Source organism: Hetaerina americana, unplaced genomic scaffold (genome assembly GCF_022747635.1).
Source record: "Hetaerina americana unplaced genomic scaffold, ioHetAmer1.1.p SCAF_6, whole genome shotgun sequence".
Taxonomy (NCBI): Eukaryota; Metazoa; Arthropoda; class Insecta; order Odonata; family Calopterygidae; genus Hetaerina; species Hetaerina americana.
The window spans coordinates 53,858,658-53,879,803 of record NW_027287205.1 but is presented as its reverse complement, the minus strand read 5'-3'; the positions used below and the strand labels follow the sequence as shown (position 1 = coordinate 53,879,803).

Below are 21,146 nucleotides of genomic sequence, written 5' to 3'. Positions count from 1 at the left end.
TAACACGATTACGGACGTGAACCTTGATTCATCCCTGTCAAACACGCGTTTATTGGCTGAGGAATACCACGCCATACCAAACACGATAGTGACTGCCAGTTACAATGCAATCAACAACAATCAGACTGGTCGTGAATGCATCTGTATGCAGGGAAAACAGGTCAGTGTGATTAGGTAAGTTTTCACTTGACTAAAAAATCAGTCAGGCCAGGAGAGAATCCAGAACTGTTAAAAAAGAGATTAGGGATGCGGAAAAGAGCTTTAGTATTTGAAGAGGGTAATTGGGTCGGAGCACTTAGGCCGATAATAACAAGAAAACGAATAAAGTTCAGGAAATCTTGAGAGTAAGGGCAAGAATGAATTAAAGGAAAGAAAGGGAAAAAATTACGGTTGGAGCCAAACGTATACATCATGTATTTCTAGGTTTCTTCTATCTAGTGCTTAAATGGAATAGTTACTACGCGTGAGCGAAGAAGTGCTTTGGAAGATTCCAAAAGAAGCAGCTTTACTTGAAACGCAAAGGAAAATCAGAAAGAGGAAATAATGGGTGAATACAGAAATGGAAATGACAACTGAAGAATCTTTGGTGAAACTTACTCTTAATTCTGAGAAGCAAAACGAATTTCAATTGAAAAATAAATAAAAAAGAAATTGTGTGACTTTATGTAGCCTTAAGATTCATGTCTTTTTAGATGGAGATGCGGAACGCAATGAATAATTTTTTTTGGGTTTTAATATGAAAAGAGTACTTTGTTATAAAAAAGAACAAAATAACGCGAGAAAGCGAAAAATGCTATTAACTATTAATTGCACACAATGTAAATGTGGTAAGATGTTACCAATGTGATGTATCATTACGCAACATAAACTTTTGACCAGGTGATATGCAGACAAATACAATGTTGGTGAATGTACAAGAATGTATTCGTTATGCTTAACTGTACTCGCATAGTCCGAAGAAACGCATTTCGAGAAACTGAAAATTAATGTATATTCTTGAAGCCTATTAAATTATAATTAAACCTTTAAAATTAGAAAATTATTGGTGACAATATGTCTCAGCTACATTCGTGATAACAATTCAGGTTTCACTTTAAAAATTCAGTCATTTGATAAGGTTTGTACGACTTTAACCTCTTTTCCCAGCGTCACATTACCACATGGATTATGAAATTCTAAATATTCTTCACGGCTACTGGAAGCAGTACTTATTTGGAAGAGAATTTCACTTACAAATATTGAAAGTACTTAACGATATGTTCACACATCGTTTTGTTTAGTTTAATCGTACATTATAGATTATGACGAAATTAACAAAGATAAATCAGTAATTTCCGGCCTTAACAATTCTAGAAGGACCTAATGGAACAAGAAAAAGTTATCGCCAACATTTTCATATATTATTCAACAATCCTAAATCTCTATACAATGGCCTTTATATTACTCATACCATTGTAATGCTTAACATTTCCACAGAGGTTTAAGACAATGCACAATACTCGTACACTCAGAATTCTCTAAATAAATGATTTTGTAATCAAGATAAAATGCTAATCTTATTCTAATAATGCATAAATGGTATAAAAAGTAAGAACTATACTTCGCATAAAGAAATTTCGTTAACAATAGAATTATTCATTAGGGAATTTTTAATGGAGTTTACGGGAGTTAAAGTAAAGCCTCACATTTTAGATCCGTTCATCGTAAAAAACATAGAATCCGCAATTTTCTTTGTCCAACATTAAACAATGCCAGCATTATGAAAGCAGGATTGATGAATGAGATTTCGCATTCAAACTCCTCATGAACAGTTAATTTACTTGTTCGTGAAAAAGAGAGTATTATCTCTCCTTGCACTATCTACCTACAGGTTTTCAAGTAGACCTGGATTCCTCGACACCTAGCGTAATAACCTAACAACGAAATCACTAACACATAGCAAATTAAGTATCAAAATGATATAACAAATTATTAAAAGCATAATTTATAAATATAATCATACATTTAAAGCCAAAATATTCTTTCTATCCCTCGTTACGAATTGTAATTTTCAGTAAGCAGATAAAATCACGATATTGCCTTCACCAAATGTATTCGCTTAATATAATAGTAATAAATTACTGATGTTAAATTAAAAACTGTGGATTATGCAAAAATAATACATTTACTTTATTTAACGCAAAATAAAGATGTCATTACTATAGTATTGTTAATAAGGGAGAGTTTGCATTTAAAGCTCTCACAAACCGTGCGTTTACTCAATCGGGGAAGTAATTCTGGTTGCCTCGGCACTTTACGAATTTAAATTAGTAATGTCATTTCGTCTCTGTCACACCGTGAATTGATAATTATCGTACAAATCCAAGATTTCCAAGCATCAATTTAAAAGCAAGCAAATGGAAATTATCAATACATTAGAGCATGATTATTTATTAATGAAACAAAAATTTGAAGAAAGAGAAATTAAAATTAGGGATAATCTACATTCAAATAAAACTGGATATTTTTTTTAAGGTAATCTACCGGTTAAGGTAGGTTTTTGGATGGACGCAACTACCAAACAAATATTTTATTACTCCTAACAAAACACAAAATCCATCATCCTACTCTATATCAGGTCCCTCTTCATCTCTGAGTACTTTCTTCCTCCCTTCATCCCGTCCAACATCGCTATCCTGTTCCTTCCCTTTCCTCTTTTGCCCAACGTTCTCCCCTCTATCACATTCTTCAACATCCCACAGCCGGTCAATACCCCCTACATCCACTTTTCCTGCCTCCATAGGATTGCTCCCAACAAACCCCTCTCTTCGCCCACCACACCAAGTACTTCCTCATTTGTTTTCTTCTCTGTCCATTTCACCTTCTCCATTCTTCTCCACACCCACATTCCTAAAGCCTCCAATCTACGTCTATCCTCCTGCTTCAATGACCACGTTTCCGCACCGTACATAGCTACGCTCCATATCAAAGTTCTTACGAGTCTCTTCTTAACCTCCGTACTCAAACTCCCTGTCATCAACTCCCTCCTCCTTGTGAAAGGCTCTTTGCCTAGCGCAATTCTTCGCCTTACGTCCCTACTAGTTTGACCGTGTTGGTCCAAAACACTACCGAGATACGTAAACTGTTCTACCTGCTCTAGCTTTTGCCCTCCTATTTTAATTTTAAGCTTGGCCTTTTTCTTTCTAGAGAATCGCATAACCTTTGTTTTATTAATATTGATTCTCATCCCATACCTGTCGCACTGAATTTCCAATTCCCTCAGCAATGCTTGCAACCCCTTGGCTGACTGACAAACTAAAGCTTGGTCATCAGCAAACCTAACTGATTTTACGAATTCCCCGCCCACTTTCATTCCTACCTCGAGTTCTTCCCATGCCTCTTTGATCATTTCCTCTGCATACGATATATGTATTACCAAAAGTATTGCTCTTTTGATAATGAACCCGATACATTGCACAAGTTTTAATATTCGAACAATGAATTTTGAAGTGTAAGCATCGTTATATGCGGTTGGGGAAAGATTCTTGGGAGAAATTCAACAACATTAAGAGGATAGAGGAAATTCAGTACGGTGAACGGCTAAAGGAGAAAGCTTTCGCCGCAGAGAGAAAAAGAAATTATAGCAAGAAGGGAAGGGAAAAATAAAAGCCGCAGTAGTAGAGTAGAACTAGATTTACTCGGCTCAAATTTTTGTATCTTCATGATGAAATAAAAAAAATAAAATAATAATAAGTTCCACTGAATTTTATCAGGTTACTCAGGTGCATCTAGTGACTCAAATGTATTAGGTGAGTCATTTGACTTGATGATATTGACTGATCGACGAAACCAGTCGTATTAAATAAAATTCAGCGGAACCATTAGTTTTTATTTTTACAATTTTCAAATTAGTTCATTTTAAATAAGACCATTTTATACGCTTATTTCTAATCGGTATAAAAACAAGATAATCATAACCTAATTTATAGCTGATTTTAATAGACAGATAATGACACATTTTACTGGCCTCAGCATGAAAATATACTCATATAATTTCAAGGAGGAAAAAAGAGAAGTTAGGCTCAAAGGATAACCTGTTGTCCATCACTAATACTATCAACGAACTGATCGTCCGATATCTGTACTAAACCTTTTAGAGATTATTCTGTTGAATGTAAACTAATGTTAAAGGTAGATTTTGGTAATAATATAATATCCTTAATTTAAATTCATGAACGATGGAGTTTCCCAAATTTTGGTAATCCACAACTACAAATCTTTGAAAAACTCACTGCCTTCAAGTAAACATAGTAACGTCAATAGTTTTGTACCATGATTTTCACCAATGGAAAAAGCAGCAGTTACGAAAGCCAATCAGAAGATTAATAGCAAAGAAAAGATGAAATAGAGCTTTTGCGAATATGTCCGACGAACGCAGCCTCTCCTTGAAAAATGGCAAAAACACATCATACCAGTAAGGCAAATTGCCAATGTTTCGGGATACACATGAGATCATTACATACTTGTCATCCTGGGTATTTATTAACCTCTCACGAAGAACAACTGATGACACTGGAATTTGATCTTCATATATTGGTTGGCTAAATTATAATTACTGATATCTAAAAATCTCCCTTTAGACTATTTGTACACTTCACTGTGTGGGCTCGTTACATAGACTCTTAGATTACCTCCTAATCATTGAAAAATAAATTCAGTGGATGCTAAAATTTCATTAAAAAGCATAGGTTAAGACATTTTAATGTATCCGTTGAAGTTTATAATTTTTCCGAAACACCTTAGTTTAGCTGTATTAAAACATATGTAGGGAGAAGAAAAAATAAGTATGAATCGGTATTATAAAGTATATTTCGACGAAATTGCAGCGTATTTGTGATGAAAAAATAAGGTATTGGAAATGGCAGGTTTAAAAGAGTGGAAATAAAATTTGAAAGTTTTCTCAGGAAAGCATTAGCTGTTACATATTTACTTATGATCGAGTGTAACACAAATAGGGATTGCATTTCATAAATCTTCTCAAATCCGTTAGCAGCATGAAAGCGAGCAGAAACTTTTCCCAGACGTAAAAATTGACATGCGTTACGTGGAACTATTCTTGTAACAATTTTTGTAAGATACTACACCCGTCACTTTTACGATCCTCTGTTTTGTCGTGGGATATGTTCAACAGGATGAAAAAGTACGATAAAATTGTCGGAGGAAAATATTAAAACTATAGGGCAGGAAATGACTACATACCGTGTCTGTAGTAGAATGACGAATTCGAGTTCATTTTTTAACAAAATTCAAATACCAATTTCAATGTATTTTAGTCCCACAGTTGGTTTAGATCTTGGTAAATATATTTTGGTTTAATAAAAGTACATTTGTAAAAAAAATTTAATAAATTTCTACACTAAATAAATGCTATTTTTTAATTATTAAGCGTACAGGCAGAAGGCGTTACTGTTGTGAACACGAGTCATCATCTTTTCGAAGACACCATAGGGTTTGTTAAAAATATTCTAAGGTAGGAAATTCCGCAGGCCATAAAACATCGTGTTATGACCATATCACGTCATGAGGAAGTTGAAAAATCTATGATTTGTATTGCAATAATCATTTGAAAAAAATAGGCTGCGAATACTATAACAATGCTTAAATTTATTCATCACCTTCATAATACATTTCATTTCCGAATTGCTGAGATAGTATAAAATGAAGAAACAGGAAAGATGCAACCGACTTAATGTCGATATAAACTCATCTAAATACATCTATTTTATCCAACTTGTACATAGAGCTATATTTTAAAATTTACATAGGAGCAAATTACATCAGATTGTCGCTAAATAGTGCTCGGAAGGTTTTAGACTCCGTCTCTTATTAAAGGTGAGTAATGCCGCCTGCACACCCAAGCATGCCCTTCCTTGAATTATCCTACCCAGTTTCAAAGCGCCCCTATTGTCCTTTGACTTGGTCCAATCCATAGAACGGAGATTAAACTTGAAGCCTGTAAACACTGTCTGGCGCCCTCGAGCAACTCCCCCCCATCTGGGCGCTGAGTCGAAAGAGGCCGAGAACCTCGAGAGCATATCAAACTGACACACACACACACTACAGTACCAACGCAGGGCCGTTAAGGAACAAGAAGATAGTTTAGCGTCAAAGGTTTTGGGGTGGCTTGAATATTATAAAGATAATTTTATAAAAATACAGGTACATGGACCTAGAATAAAATAATAATATCTCGAAAATTAACTCTCTCTATTGCCGTTAGCCAATTCGACCTCCAAATGGATGCAAATATGAATGATCCGTTTTCATGGCATCACTTCATCATTACATCATGGCGTGATTTTCATGGTATATTTATGATGAAAATGTGAAATGAAAAAACGTTGATTGCAGCTTCTTTAAGACTGATTCTAGTGAAATTGAAAATTTCATATAATTACTTAGTAATTTGATCCTCGTGTGACGGAAAAGTAAATTAAAATAAGTATTTAACGCTCATTGATAAGAAATATATATGCAGCGTTGTGATAATCCTTTAATGATTTAAATCGTCCAAAACATACTTAAAAAAGAGATAAATTTGCCAATAAAGTTGCGATTTGGAATTTTTTTCAATATTTGAAGGAGAAACTGAAAGCGTGCATATGAAGGTTTTAAAATTACTACTTAAATTCCCTTAATCCTTTTCAACCAACACATTCATGGATATCTAAAAATAACATTATATCTAAATATTAACATTATACATTATCATTGCTAGTATCAATTAATTAGGTGAATCAGAAGGTATTTTACAATTTTTGCGAATTTCGAGGTGAGTGGAAATTTAGAAATTGTATCATCGACTTATCGTTGGTAATATTTGCCCAGTACTAAAGCGTATTGCCTTTATCTTCTAAGTTTTTGTTAAATCTCGAAATACGTATATGTATATTTATTTTTTGATTTCCATACATACGGAGATAGCTAAACAAACTTAAGCGGTTTGGCTCCCTATTCACAGCAGCAATAAAACAGTCGTCAAATAAAATATGAACACGCGAAATACAGGTGAAGGGGAATACACAAATCTAGAATCTATTATATCTACGTCAGGAGAACAATTGCCAATACAATGGTCAGCGTCCTAAGGTGTAGTGGATCCGCGAGTAGGAAAGAGAAAAAAGAGATAGAGGTGGTGAAGAAGCAGAGAAAGTTTTCCAGAAAATGCGAACAAAAAGGTATGAAAAGAGTGGAAGAATGTATTGCGCCACCATGGATGTGTAGAGATAAGATAAAGCGGATGTCGTTCGCAATCGGACAGCCGAAAGGGCGAGACAAATTAGCGCAGCCAGTATTGGATAAAACTGGAAGAAGAAAAATTTAGAGCTTCGCTGAAAAATTGTGACAAGTGTAACATTGTTCTGTTTTAACTTCTGCTTCGCAGACTCTTGGAATATAATCAATATAATTGAAAAGGTGAAATGTACCCGCGATAGTAGTCAAGATTTAAACAAATTAGCAACATTATGAAATATGGAATACATTGAATTGGTCCACAGAATTTTCAATGGACGAGTCAAATTAAAATAGTAATTCATATTTCAATTCAATTGACGAATTCAGAGTGTTTCATATTTCATTAACACGAGCATCAATGTATTTGAGCCTAAAACATGGAATTACCGATTATTACTTATAATTAATCTACCAATTAAGGTAGATTTTGGATGGACACAACTAAAAAATAAATGTATATTTCTCATAACTTAACATCCTACTCTACAACAAGCCCATCCTCATCTCCGCATACTTGCTTTCCCAATTCACTCTATTAAATGTCTTATCAAAATCTACAAAACAAGCAAATACGTCTTGGTTGTATTCTCTACTTATATCCCAATTTGCCTTGCTCTTCATCCTTTTGTTGATGATCCTGAGAACCACTTTAACTCCATGGGAATTCACACTTATTGTTCTGTTGTCCTCATATGGAGTAGCCCTTACATTTTTCGGAATAGGAAATAACACTGATCTCACCAAGCCTTATGGCCAGATTCCTTCCTTCTAGATGATACAAATAAATCGTCATGTGTAAACTGTCCATATACTCGCACTGTGTCTTTCACAACGGTTCTTATAATTTATTTGTCGCCCTTCCATATGTATTATTAAACTAATTGTACTTCCTAATGCCTAACTCTGTGTTTACACCCTTCCCCTTCCATCTCTCGTTATCTTCCATACCATCCAAAATCCATGATTTCCTTTTCTTCTTAACAGTTCCTATAGTTTCTTTGGCGGCTTAGGTGTCCCTTTTTTTATATATATATCCATTTTTCCTCGACAGTACTCAGCTCCCTTCCCTTATTTATGATTTCCCGCATATTGTGTGGTGCCATCATTCATGTTTTTTATTATTCAAAAGTTCTCGCGAATATTAGGCTCGACTGAATCTTTTTTCTGCTCCTAGGCTTGAGAAAAAATTAGATGATCTTTGAGCATAGACGCGATCGTATGCATGTCAAATTGTAAACAGAGCCTCATTGAGAAAATAAGCACATTTCGTTTTCAATGCCAAAGTAACTTTTAAGACTTGAGTACAATCGACTCCAAAATAATGTAACTGAAGTGTGATATGATTTTTGAAACAGGTGTTAAAACGTTCAATTGAGAGTTATCCCAGCAGTGTAATTTAAATTCCTCATATAACGTAATTCATATAGTTATATGAGGCATTGATTCCCTAAGCCAATAGTGTTTGATACCTAATTAAAACCCACCTGGAATTTTGCCACAGGAAAAAGACAAAAATAACCGAAAAGCAACTGCGAAAAAAATAAAATAAGTAATATGAAGGAAGATGACAGAGCGGTCATTTAATTTTAGATTGGCAGGGCTCTTATCTACAGAAATGAGACCTTGCCAGAGTGCATTCGCACTTCAGTACACTTTTTCACGCGATGATGAACGCGTCGACCTTGAATATGTGAAGCGTGGGGCGTGTCGACCCCGATCTTCATCTCCACCCCTGCTCGCTCCCGCTCGCTTCTCCGAGAACCCTAGCACCCCTCCCGTTCCCCTGCAGCTAAAGCAAATATGCCGGTAGGGGAAGAGTTAGGACGAGCGGGTTTTTGGGATTAGGGTAGCCCGCGGATAAAGCTAGCCTAAATGGTTTACCGAACGATCGGCTTCAACCACCAACACCAAAAGAAGGGAAAAGACCCAAATTTTACCGAGGTCGACTCACCCAACCAGACGCTTTCACCAAAAATACCTATGGAACTTGTTTTTCTTTTTAAACACTCGGCGCGTTGGACCTTTTTACAGCTCACCCATCGGCTGAACAATGTGACGCTGATTAACACAGAAAAGAAACCTCCCTGGACGCGAAAGCTTCGACGAATTTCATAGTTTCGATGAATATTAAATTTTACTCTACGTGTTGACAGTGGAAGTTGAAATTGATACCCGGATAGAAGCATCTCAAATGAACGCTGATCATTTCAAGTTCATATTACTAGCCAGAAATTTAGAGGACCAATTTTCTAGTTGGGAGAGTTAATTAGGCCACAGCTATGCATATTTGCAGATTTGCATAAGCCATGTTAACTAAAGGTGAATATTTTAGGGTGTGAATTAGATATTATGATAACCCGTAGACACTAAGAAGGACTTCGGTAGGAGAGACGTATTTCATTTGTAACACTCCTTCATCAAGCAGGAATCTCATACTTACACTGTACATACACTTACATACACTACATACATACATACTTACAAGTCAGCACATAAAATCTGGAATAACTTTCCACTGATATTATCTTGAAATAGAACAAATCGCAATGAAAAGAATCGTTCTCACAGTTCACTTGATCCATTTCAATGGGCAACTTATAGGACAGCCCTATCAATGCATTCGATGTAAACTGGCCTATTGCCATCCATATGCTATTCAGATTCAGCTATTGAGCGACTTCAAATCATTTGCATTTGCATATGATCAAATTAAAGGTCATAGGAACAATATAGTCCTACCAATTAAAAATAAAAAATATGGCTGATTTATTATGTCTTTATTGTAAAACCAATGAAATAATGAACAGTTACGACCGTCTCATTGAAACAGACCAAGGAGAGTTGCATCATATTCTTTTCCAGGCTAATAATGAAGTAGGTCGCGTTTTAAACGAAACAGAGTATTTAAAAAGAGATCAAGAATATCTTTTGAAGAATTATAAAAAACTGTCCACGTCCATTGATGCTGTCCTTTTTCCATGCATATTGGAATAAAAGTGTTCTGCCTTTTTTACATCAATATGTATTTGCGCTCAACGGTGGCGTTTTGGAGAGGAAGATCAACTTTGATGCTACCATAGCGCATTATAGTGCAAGGCACAACAATGTTACTTCTGTAGAATGCATATTAACCGGAGGAAGGCTTACGACCACATACTTTTATATAACATTTAAGTCTAATATTAGCAACAGGGATAACCATTTATCTGTTCGCCTTCTTCGTCTCATTTACTTTGTATCTATAAAAATGCCTGTTCTCATCTAATGTACTCCTTTTATTTTCACAATTTTAGTAATATATTCAACAAACTCTCCGTATTCTCCTCATCGAATATTTTTAATTCTATTTTATTTATCTAATTAACTTGCTCTATTCCCCATACAAACTGTTAATTTGACCACTTGTGATTTCAGTCATACTATTTTTTCGATTCACTTTTATATCTAAATATTAACTGCCATATAATCTGATCCAAAAATAATTCAACCCATTCTCATTCTTTCAAAGATAAAAGTTATCGAATCACATGTACAAGGTCCATATAATAACCACACATATCTTAAAATTATCTTGAGTATACTTCATTTTGGCATTTTGGGAATGGTCACCTCCACCTCATTTTTCCCCTGCGCCTTTAACCTATGACCAAAACGTGCACGCATATTTAGAGATAAAGCTTGAAGATATACCTAAAGATTATACTATGCATTGAAACCCGGATCGTAAAATTGAAATATTAAGTAGAATCAAAAAAATTGCAATTTTTCCTTTCGTTATGAATAACTTCCCCAAAGACAAGCCTGAAATTGCCAATTTTATCCAATATCAGTAATTTCAATAAAGTTGCGTAAAAATCAACCTTAATTTGGTTGAAAATGATTATTAAATGTAACCTATTACTTAGAAAATTGAGGACAGAATTTGAAATTATCCACCTTTAAATTCAAATATTTTTTATATTTGATTTCAGCGTATTGAAGTAACCACAGTTTTTAAAATATAGGACTAGAAAGAAAACTGAAAATTTGTATCATATTATTAACAATTATATTAATTCAGAGGAAAATAGCGAATAAATGGTAAACGCGGATAAAAACACTAGAAATTTGTTGAAAGGACACATCCAAAAAGTAATTCATAAAAAGAAATATTTTATAAAATGTTAAACAACCAATTTAGCGTAAATCTATTTGAAGACAGTTCAACATAAACGTAGGTCTAGACCAAGCAACAGCGTATTTGGCATAACGTTATATGTCCTAAGTCTAAAGTTTTACTGAAGTCAGTTTTCGTGCAATAGAATAGCTAATTAGGCGTTATTCCCTCTCTTAATCGTTAGAGGAGTGTTTGAATGTTCATTAATTATACATTTAGAAACTAATTATTTTTCCGATTAATTCCTTTACCGACCAACAAGAATAGGCTATGCCTACAATTTGTCTAGCATTCAAAAAATAAAATTTGATGACTTTTACAAACTTTTATTTCTTTTCAAATTAAATGAAGAGGAAACAATAAATTCAACTTAAAGACCGCAAAAATTAACTTGTTACATTAAGATATTTTGTCTTCATTTTTTAAAGCTAAGACTCGTTTTCTCTTCCGTTGCCTGAGGAGAAAAAATACCTAAAACTTTCGAGCACCGAAAAAGAGAAAGATGTGTCCACCTAAGCGGTGAGATTTTGTACTTGATATGTCTCCCTCGCGGAAGTTTTGCTTCAGCTGTAATACATGTCGTACAATCACACCGTTAAAATTCATCCTTTTGGAAACGACCGCACCTTTGAAATATGTCACATAACCCCTCACCATGGCTTCGCAAGTAACTCGGTTACATTCGACTTTCACCCTATCAGACCTTTTTTTGCTTTTTCAGCGCGATGGTAAACAATGTTAATACCACCACACATCAGAGTTGCATTTAATGGGTAGTACAAGCAGAAGAAGATGCTCTATTTGGAACGGTGAAAAGAAATGGTCCGAGAAAAGGGGATTAAATGAAAGGGAAAGTACGGATAACACAAAGGTATGAAATTTAGCCCATGGAGTAAAACGAGAAAACGGTGACCCGAATGAAGGAGGGCGAAAGAGGTGTTAGGTGAAGGAGAGTTAAGTGGTGTTACGCAGAACAAAGGCAAGTGAATGGGATACCGCGGCGGGGTTACGAAAGGTAGGGGTTCAGAGAAGAGGATAGAATGGAGGATGTTAATAACTATAGTGGAAGGTCGCTGAAGTGTCCTGGCAGGGAGAGAAGGAGAGACCGAGAGGAAAGTGAGGAGAGAGGGAGTGGGGAAGAGGGGCTGGCAAATGGAATGAATTTCTAAATGTATTCCAATATTTTCATTTCGAATTCCATGCATTGTCCAAATGTTCTAAAACAACTTTGTCAGCACTTTCTCTTACTTCACAAACCTTTATAGCTAAGAAGGAAAATTCTAAATGCTTCTTTGTCAATTGAGTACTACAAAAATAACCCTGTTTAAAATTGAATTATCCGTGTAGTGTGTGGAATAAAGAAAACCAGCAGGAAACCAATTGGTTAACAATACAATGAATTGTTTGCCGCAATGTTAAAGTCAATTTAATAAAATAAACGCAATGAATGCATAAAAAACATAACTCTTAAAACTTTTCATCTCTGAGCGTGTATATATGAATCATTTTGAAATTTTTAAAAATCATGACTTTAAATGCCCACTACTTACTCAAGGTTAAAATATTTAACGCTAGCAGAAAAAAATGAATATAATAAAAGAAAACGATAGAAAGACACTACCTTCAAACGACTTTGGTAAAAATTAAAATCAGATTCGGTTATACAGGGTTCGTCCGGAAAATAAGTGTACTGATTTTTTCCGCCGCTACAGGCGCGCCCAGCACCGCTCTGACGGGCTGCGATTGGAGGGGGGTATGTTGGCAAGCGACGCTGAAAAAGGCAGTCGGCTCTGACCTGTGGTGTAGTGAGGAGCTCTGTTAACGCGAACCTCCACGCTTTGACCCACGTCACGGAACGCGATGCCGAAGTTTTTGGAGCAGCGTTATTCCATCAAATTTGCGGTAAAGCTTGGGAAATCGTCTACCGAAACTGTCGGTATGATTAACCAGGCTTACGGGGAGTCAGCCATGTCCAGAAACATGATCTTTCGGTGGCACAAGATGTTCGTGGAGGGCAGAGAAGAGGTCGACGACGAACCACGGCCTGGACGCCCATCAACGACACTCACCGACGAAAATGTGCGAAAAGTTCGCCATGCGCTGAACTCTGATCGTCGTCTTAGTGTTCGGATGATAGCAGAGCAGTGTAATGTGCCAAAAACAATAGTGCACGAGATTATTAGGGAGCAATTACAAATGCGAAAAATTTGTGCAAAGTTGGTACCGAAAGTGCTCAGTGATGATCAAAGACTCAATCGTTTGGAAATCGCGACACAACTTGCGGATCACTGCAAAAATTATCCACATTTTTTAGAGAACGTTGTTTCGGGTGACGAGACGTGGATCTTTGAGTACGACCCGGAGTTGAAGAGACAAAGTGCAGAGTGGCACACCCCATCATCACCCCGTCTAAAGAAAGCTCGCATGAGCAAATCTCGGATCAAGGCGATGCTCATTGTCTTTTTTGACAAAAGGGGAGTCGTCCACTACGAATTTGTACCTGAACGACAAACTGTAAATGCTGCATTTTACGTCCAAGTGCTCGACAGGCTTCGAAAACGAGTCGCCCGCGTCCGGCCAGCGATCAAAAACATCTGGCGGCTGCATCACGACAATGCGCCGTCTCACACCGCGCTTGTCGTGTCGGACTTCTTGGCCAAGCTCGGCGTGGCAACGCTGCCGCACCCGCCCTACAGCCCGGAATTGGCACCACCGGACTTCTTTCTGTTCCCGAAGATAAAGAGGAGTTTGAAAGGAACGCGATACGGGACTTTGGACGCCGTCAAAGAGGCCGTGACGACGTGTCTTCAAGAGGTTCCCGATGATGCCTTCGCGGGAGCGTTCCAGGAATGGGAACGCCGCTGGAACAAGTGTATCGACTCACAAGGGTCCTATTTTGAGGAATATTAGCTTAAGATATGTAAAAGTTTAATAAATTTTTTTTCCTGAGCTCAGTACACTTATTTTCCGGACGAACCCTGTATATGTGTACATATTTTTTTAAAGTCATCAAACATCGAAGTACCTTACTGCTTTGCATATAGCATCGACTTGTGCACATATTTGGAAGGTAATACCTTGATTAATTATTAAAGATCAAATCAGGATTTTAGGGACCTTATCATGTTTCTAAATTTGAATGACTAGTTTATTTTATGAATGTCCTTTTTAATGAACTGTAATGATATTTCTTGTCTATTTAAATAAATTGATAAAATTACAAAACACTCACGAGCTAAATAGGATCTAGATTTTTTTTATCTACTTCTTTTTGACGAAGCTTAAAAGACAACAGTCCGCAATTCGCTGATTTTCAAACATTGGCTGAATAAAGATCCATCGTCTGATGGGGAATTTATAGTATTTCATATCAAGTTGGAAATGCTTACCCGCAGATTTATTGTTGCTTTCTGCTAAATTATATCTCACTCTATCTACTCGCTTCAATTTGCGAATTCTTAATTAATCAAAGGAGGAGTTTTCACTGCCACAGCCACTAAATAAGGGCTTTCCCCTCCATTGGCAAGTGAAAGGGAATTCACTTTACCAAATGAATAACCGCAATTTTTATGTAATACACAAAGAAGAACAATGCGAAACCAAAATAAGTTAAACCAATGATGTCCTATAATCATTATTTAAAAGTTTTCATTTTTATGGATTTTTCAAATTTATTTGAACTTTAGATGGGTAGGATTAAGTTATAATATGATTTATCAGACTGGGAAAATTTTAAATCGAAAAAAAACAGTAAGCCGCCCTCCTTGTAAGAATTCCAGTTTCAAATGTAAGGATTAACATTAGTCTTATTTTAAATAGTGATTTAAGTCCTTTTCTAGCGATATTTTTATATTAATATTGTCTGACACAGACCAATATTATATGTTTTTATAATATCATAAAAAAATATTCATAGAACACAATATGATGGACGGTATTTTTAAGTTTCCAATGCTCAAACAAAAACTTCATAGATATAAATTGACTGACTTTTGTCATATTGGTAGGAAGAATAAAATGGCATCTATTTATTCAATTAAAATAAGATTTTAAGTCTAATTAAATTGAAGAAATATTCTAATGACCAGAACCTTATCTGAAGCCCTATTTTAACGTCCCTTTTCATACAGGTTTAAAAAAGGACCACATCAAAGGAAATGCACACTATGATGAACGAAGAGAAAAGGAGGCATGAATGAGGAGTCAGGCATGAACGCCTTTAGGCAGAATGAAGGGTGGTCATTCATGAGTGTGGCATAAAGAGTAAAAATAAATGGCGGTAAGAACAGGGGTTTTAGAGAGCAGGAGAGAACGGAAGGAAGATTGAGGACTGTCAATAGAGTCCACCCTATGAACTGTAGGGAAGTCGTATCAAAAATACAGGTCTTGGATAACCTGTATAGACCACGGACAAAAATAAATTTGCCAAAATCCTTGAAGAGAGGAGAAAGAAATGAAAATAAATACGAAATTGTTACGCTATGAAAGAGATATGGTGTTAAATTGGTGAAAATGATTTTGGATAAATTTATGCAGGAGACAAAATGCCGCTTAATTTATAGATCACAATTTCACTAACACTTAAAACTCTTTGGGTAGAAAATAGGTAGCTAGAAATAAAAAATATGGATGGCGTGAAGCTTTGACCGAGTGATGTATATCGATAGAAAGATTTAATGGATATTTGAAAAGTAAATATTTGCCATAAAATTTTTCATAGGTGCAGTGCATTTCAAAAGGAGTTTAAAGTTTTAGGTCGAAAATTGGTCGTGTTATTGGCTGCATTCTGTTTTAGTATAGTCGGTGGCCTTACACCCCCTCGCCACGCGCCCTTGTGGCGGCTTGCGGTGTACTGCGTGGATGTTGATGTAAATATATGAGGTCACATCTGCTCACTCATCGTCACTTTTGCTCAAATTTTTAGCCGAAAACAACACACTAATAATGCCGCATCTACCGTATTCCCTGGATCTGACCCCCAGGGACTTTTTCTTGTTCCCGAAACTGAAAAGGGCTATGAAAGGACGACGCTATGCTACGATTGACGAGATAAAAAGTGCATCGAAGGAGGAGCTGAACAAGATCACAAAAAAATTTTTTAAAGTGCTTCGAGGATTGGAAAAAACGTTGGCATAAGTGTATAATAACTAATGGGGTTTACTTTGAAGGGGACAAAATAGATATTCATGAATAAACAAATAATTTTTGAAAAAACACAAAAGTCATAGTAGTAGTAGTAGTTTTTAGGGGAGGCGACCGACAACTGAGGTCATTTGCGCCATAGGGGATTGACAGGAAAGGATGAAGGGTGGAGAGAAACCCGGCGTCGGCATTAGCCTGCTCTTTACGAAAGGCGCAAAGGGGTCCACAGCCTAACGTCCCATCCGACGGATGGCGTACTCACTCAAAGTGCCCTCCACAAAGCACCCCAAGTAGGGATCGAGAACACAAAAGTCGCGACACTTTTTGAACATACCTAATCAAAAGTTACTTTGTCCTGTCTTCCTACCTGATTATTCTTCTGATTTTGTCTTCTTACCTTAATTAGGATTCGTTTGTTAAGGTCTACGTATCATTGTGATTAGCTTAATTTCATTGGTATATCGGTATAATCCCTCCCATAGGCCTTGATGTAGTGGAAGGGGTTGTGTGTTCCGATGACCCTTAGAGCTGTGCTGGCGGGCACAATGATAATTGCTCCTCGTCGGGTCAACTGTACAGAAGGAAAACAATGAGGAGGTGCTGGATATTAGGGAGGAGAAGAGAGATTGTTCGGAGAAATCATAATGGGACAGGAAATATGGATGAAAAGTATATTGATTGGCAATGAAATGTTGACGACCCTGATAAAGGGGAAATTTTAGGCAAAGGAGGAAGGGGCTGGAATAGAATAGTGATATTGCAATGAAATGAAATTATTTACTTTGTTATTCCATATACTTTTATAAACATGACCCAGTTTTCGGCATTGAACGTCATCATCAGGTAATGATGACGTTCCACGTTATTACCAGATGATGACGTTAAACGTCTAAACCTGGGTCGTGTTTTAAATAAAGTGAGTAATGGAATTGCAAAGTCAATAATTTAATTTTAATTTATTATGTAAATTCTATTAAGTTATGCTGGAGGCAACAAATGTTTTAGAATAGGGATGTCAGACGGAATGAAGGGAGGAATGAGATATACGGAGATGAAAAGGGGTTTTGCTGCAGAGTAGGAGGTTGGCTTGTGTTTTGTTAGGAGGGAGAAGATATTTATTAGGTAGTTGTATCCATCAAAAACCTACCTTAACCAGTAGATTACATTGAAAAATCGGAATAAAATTATATTTTAGCAGTATACTATAAATTAAACAGAAATTTATTATACAAACTACAACTTAATAATAACAAGAACACGGTAGGAAAAATATGGATAAGAAGAGGAACAATAATAATAGGATAAGATATCGTAGAAGTAGTAGTACTTAGGGAAGGCGACCGACATCTAAGGTCATTTACGCCAGTTGGGATGGACAGCTAAGGATGAAGGGTGGAGAGAAACCGGGCGTCAGCATTAGCCTACCCTTTTAGTCCGGAGCTTAATGTCCCATCCGACGGACGGCGCACTCTTTCAAAGTGCCATCCACAAAGCACCTCAAAGGTACGAGATACCTCAGAAAAATATTCAACGCCGCCTGGATTCGAAAACCGGGCCCTCTCGGTCGGAAGCCAGTACGATAGCCACCACAACATCTTTATCACCGGAAAAGAAATCTCACGAGTTTTAGTGACTTAGCGAATTCCTGCCTTCAGCATTTGTCTGATAATAACCGAAACTAGGAGGCAAGAGCCCTTTTACGAGATACGCAATTAGGCCGCTAATTTCAAAGAAGACAAAAATATTGCGGGTTATTCTGAGATTTAATGCAATAGATACGGAAAATATTGCCTCATCATTAATCATAGGAGATGCATCTGGGTATAACTGATATTAGTTTCTCTATTTAGCACATACGCATTTAACGCAATGCTATTGAAATTTTCCTCCATTGTTTAATTCACCTAATTACAAATTTCATTAAAAATTATGGTGCAATATCACTCGGTAGTAAACAAATGTTCCCGTGCAAATATCAGGGTATTAACTATTCGCGAGTCAAGCATTAGTCAAGGGTGCAAAACACTAATCCCAGAAGGTGTCTGCTGTTTTCAGTCCGCATGAACGTTCAGCATCTACTAAATCCGGTAAAGTGATTGCGCTCGCAGTAACTTGCATGCCGCGCTCTGATTATAAATAGGTATCTGCACGAATTGTGCGAGTAAACTCTGTTCTTGCAATTAACTTGTCTCCTGAACGCTATCCAAGTTAGTAACGCAGGAATTCACTATGATAGAGTGGAAACCAAGTCTTGAAAAAATCAACAGTGGGAACGGAAATAAGTTTGTGCTGCAGCTTACAAAATTTTCACTACAACAGACATATTTTGTTTTGGTGTCTCGAGCTTGTATTTTTTTAATGCTTTTATATGTAACATAAAAATTCTTGTTTCTGCTTTACTTGCATTAGTCAGAGGTTGAAAACTTACTAGTTTAAAAGTAAAAATAGAATCAGTTTCTCGTGAACGCTTTACAGGAGCAATGCGAGAGCCACAGGATGAGGAAAAAAAAGGTGATGAGGTTCTTGAGAAGTAGGTAATCTAAAATAAATATTAGAGTGGAAAGTTATAAAATAAAACAGGTGGAGTAGTTGATGCATTTGGACAGTACGTTAAAGGAATAAGGGGCATTTTAATGGAGGAATTAGCAGAAGGAATGCGTTAGAGTAAGAGGTATTTGTAAGTAGAGACTTGATGGGAACACCTGCAAACGAAAAGATAAGTAAAATATTTGGTGCACAGTACTTCATCGATATAGAATGTAGGTGTGGCGAGGAGGAAGTTACTGGTGGAAACAAAAAAAGCAGAGAGAGTGGAAGGAGGATATATTGAAAGCCGTAGTATGAGATATTTTGAAATCCGTTGTAAAAGGAAAACGTTGGCAAAGCGGGGTGAAGGAAGAAAGAAAAAAGACATTTCAAACAGCATGAAGTCCAAAGACAGAAGTTCCAAAAAGGATGAAGGAAGAAATAGAAAGTTCCCAAGATGCTTAATAATAAACATTCTTTAGGGACCGAGCAAAACCTATCTTTAAAAAAATGTAGAACACCACTGAATAAAATAAATTTGACGGTTATTGATTGATAGAGTTCTAAATAAGTTTACAAAGGTGTTAACAAGAGAATAAAAGAGAGGAAATGTAGATATTTACAGTAAAATTAGAATATAATTCTTATGATCAAATGATCAAACTTCAATCATACGAAGGTGCATTTACTGCATTAAATATTCCATCAAATTATTAAACACCCTAGGCAAGCAAGTGTACGGAGCATATATTTCAACTTTATATAATTGTTACGTGCAAACCTTTACCACTCCTTAATTCTAACCATATACTTCTTTTTTTCGTTTAAAATATATGCCATTAACGCATGAATAATAATGTCTAAGGTTAAACTCCAAGAAACTGCGGGAGATACCGCAAAAGTAACTTTTAACGGAGTCATACCCTAATATGTATTCCAATGCAACAATATTAGAGTCTAAAAAAGAACGATTTTTGCACTCTGAAATTGTTGCATTCAAATGCATATCAGTGAATTATTTCATAAAAAGTTACTACTGCGGTATCTCCCAGTGTGTCCCAGTGTGTCTTGGCATTAGTCAAAGGTGGAAGGGGATCGAGATGGTGCGGGGGCTAACGTACTGGCTTCCCACCCTGAGGGCGCGGGTTCAAATCCCGGCGGTGTTGAATATTTTTCAGAGGTATCTCGATCCCTACTTCAGGTGCTTTGTGGAGGGCACTTTGAGTGAGTACGCCGTCCGTCGGATGGGACGTTAAGCCGCGGACCCCTTGGCACCTTTCGTAAAGAGTAGGCTAATGCCGACGCCGGGTTTCTCTCCACCCTTCATCCTTTCCTGTCCTTCCCCTTTGGCGCAAATGACCTTAGCTGTCGGTCGCCTCCCCTCAAAACTACTACTCAAAGGTGGAAACAACGCAAGTGTTTCAAGTTGGCTTTAACCTCGTGGACTGTAGTGTATCGTGCACAACTACGAATGCCCGTAACATTGTATGTGCGGCATTTCGTCGCAACATCTTGTTCGATGAAAACGAGATAGCCGAGACCGTAAACTTGATGTAAAGGGGGGGCGGCAATAAAACAAAGTTACAAGTGAGAGGAAAGATAAGGAACACACACTAGGTGACTTGGGTGTGTTAGGGAAATAGTGATCCACGTATACCTCAAACACGCACATAAAAGGCAAAATTAATAATAACAAATAAAACAAAATTACAACCACTCGATCACTAGGATGTGTTGAGGAATAACAGTTGCTCTCGTGAATCGCTTTCACACACCCACTCAGAGGGTCACTGACATAGGAGGGCTTCCAAGAATCCCTCCTATATCAGTGACCCGCCAATCACACAGATGAATGCCAAATTATAAAACGAATGTAACGAAACAGAAAGGACTTACGTAAACATGCCATCACTCGATCACTCGGGTGTGTTGGACCTTTGAGAAGTTTTGTGTCTTAAATTAATGACTACTTGATTGAAGCTAACAAATTAAAGAATCAGCGGAGAATATGTTAGTTCAAAGATGATATGGGGTAAATTCCAAAAAA

General features: G+C 36.7%; 1 long non-coding RNA gene across 1 annotated transcript in view; it reads right to left on the bottom strand.

Annotated features, from left to right (window-relative positions):
• LOC139695435 (uncharacterized) overlaps positions 1-21,146 on the bottom strand; it is a 190,459-nt gene that overhangs the window by 11,435 nt on the left and 157,878 nt on the right. The window lies entirely within an intron of this gene.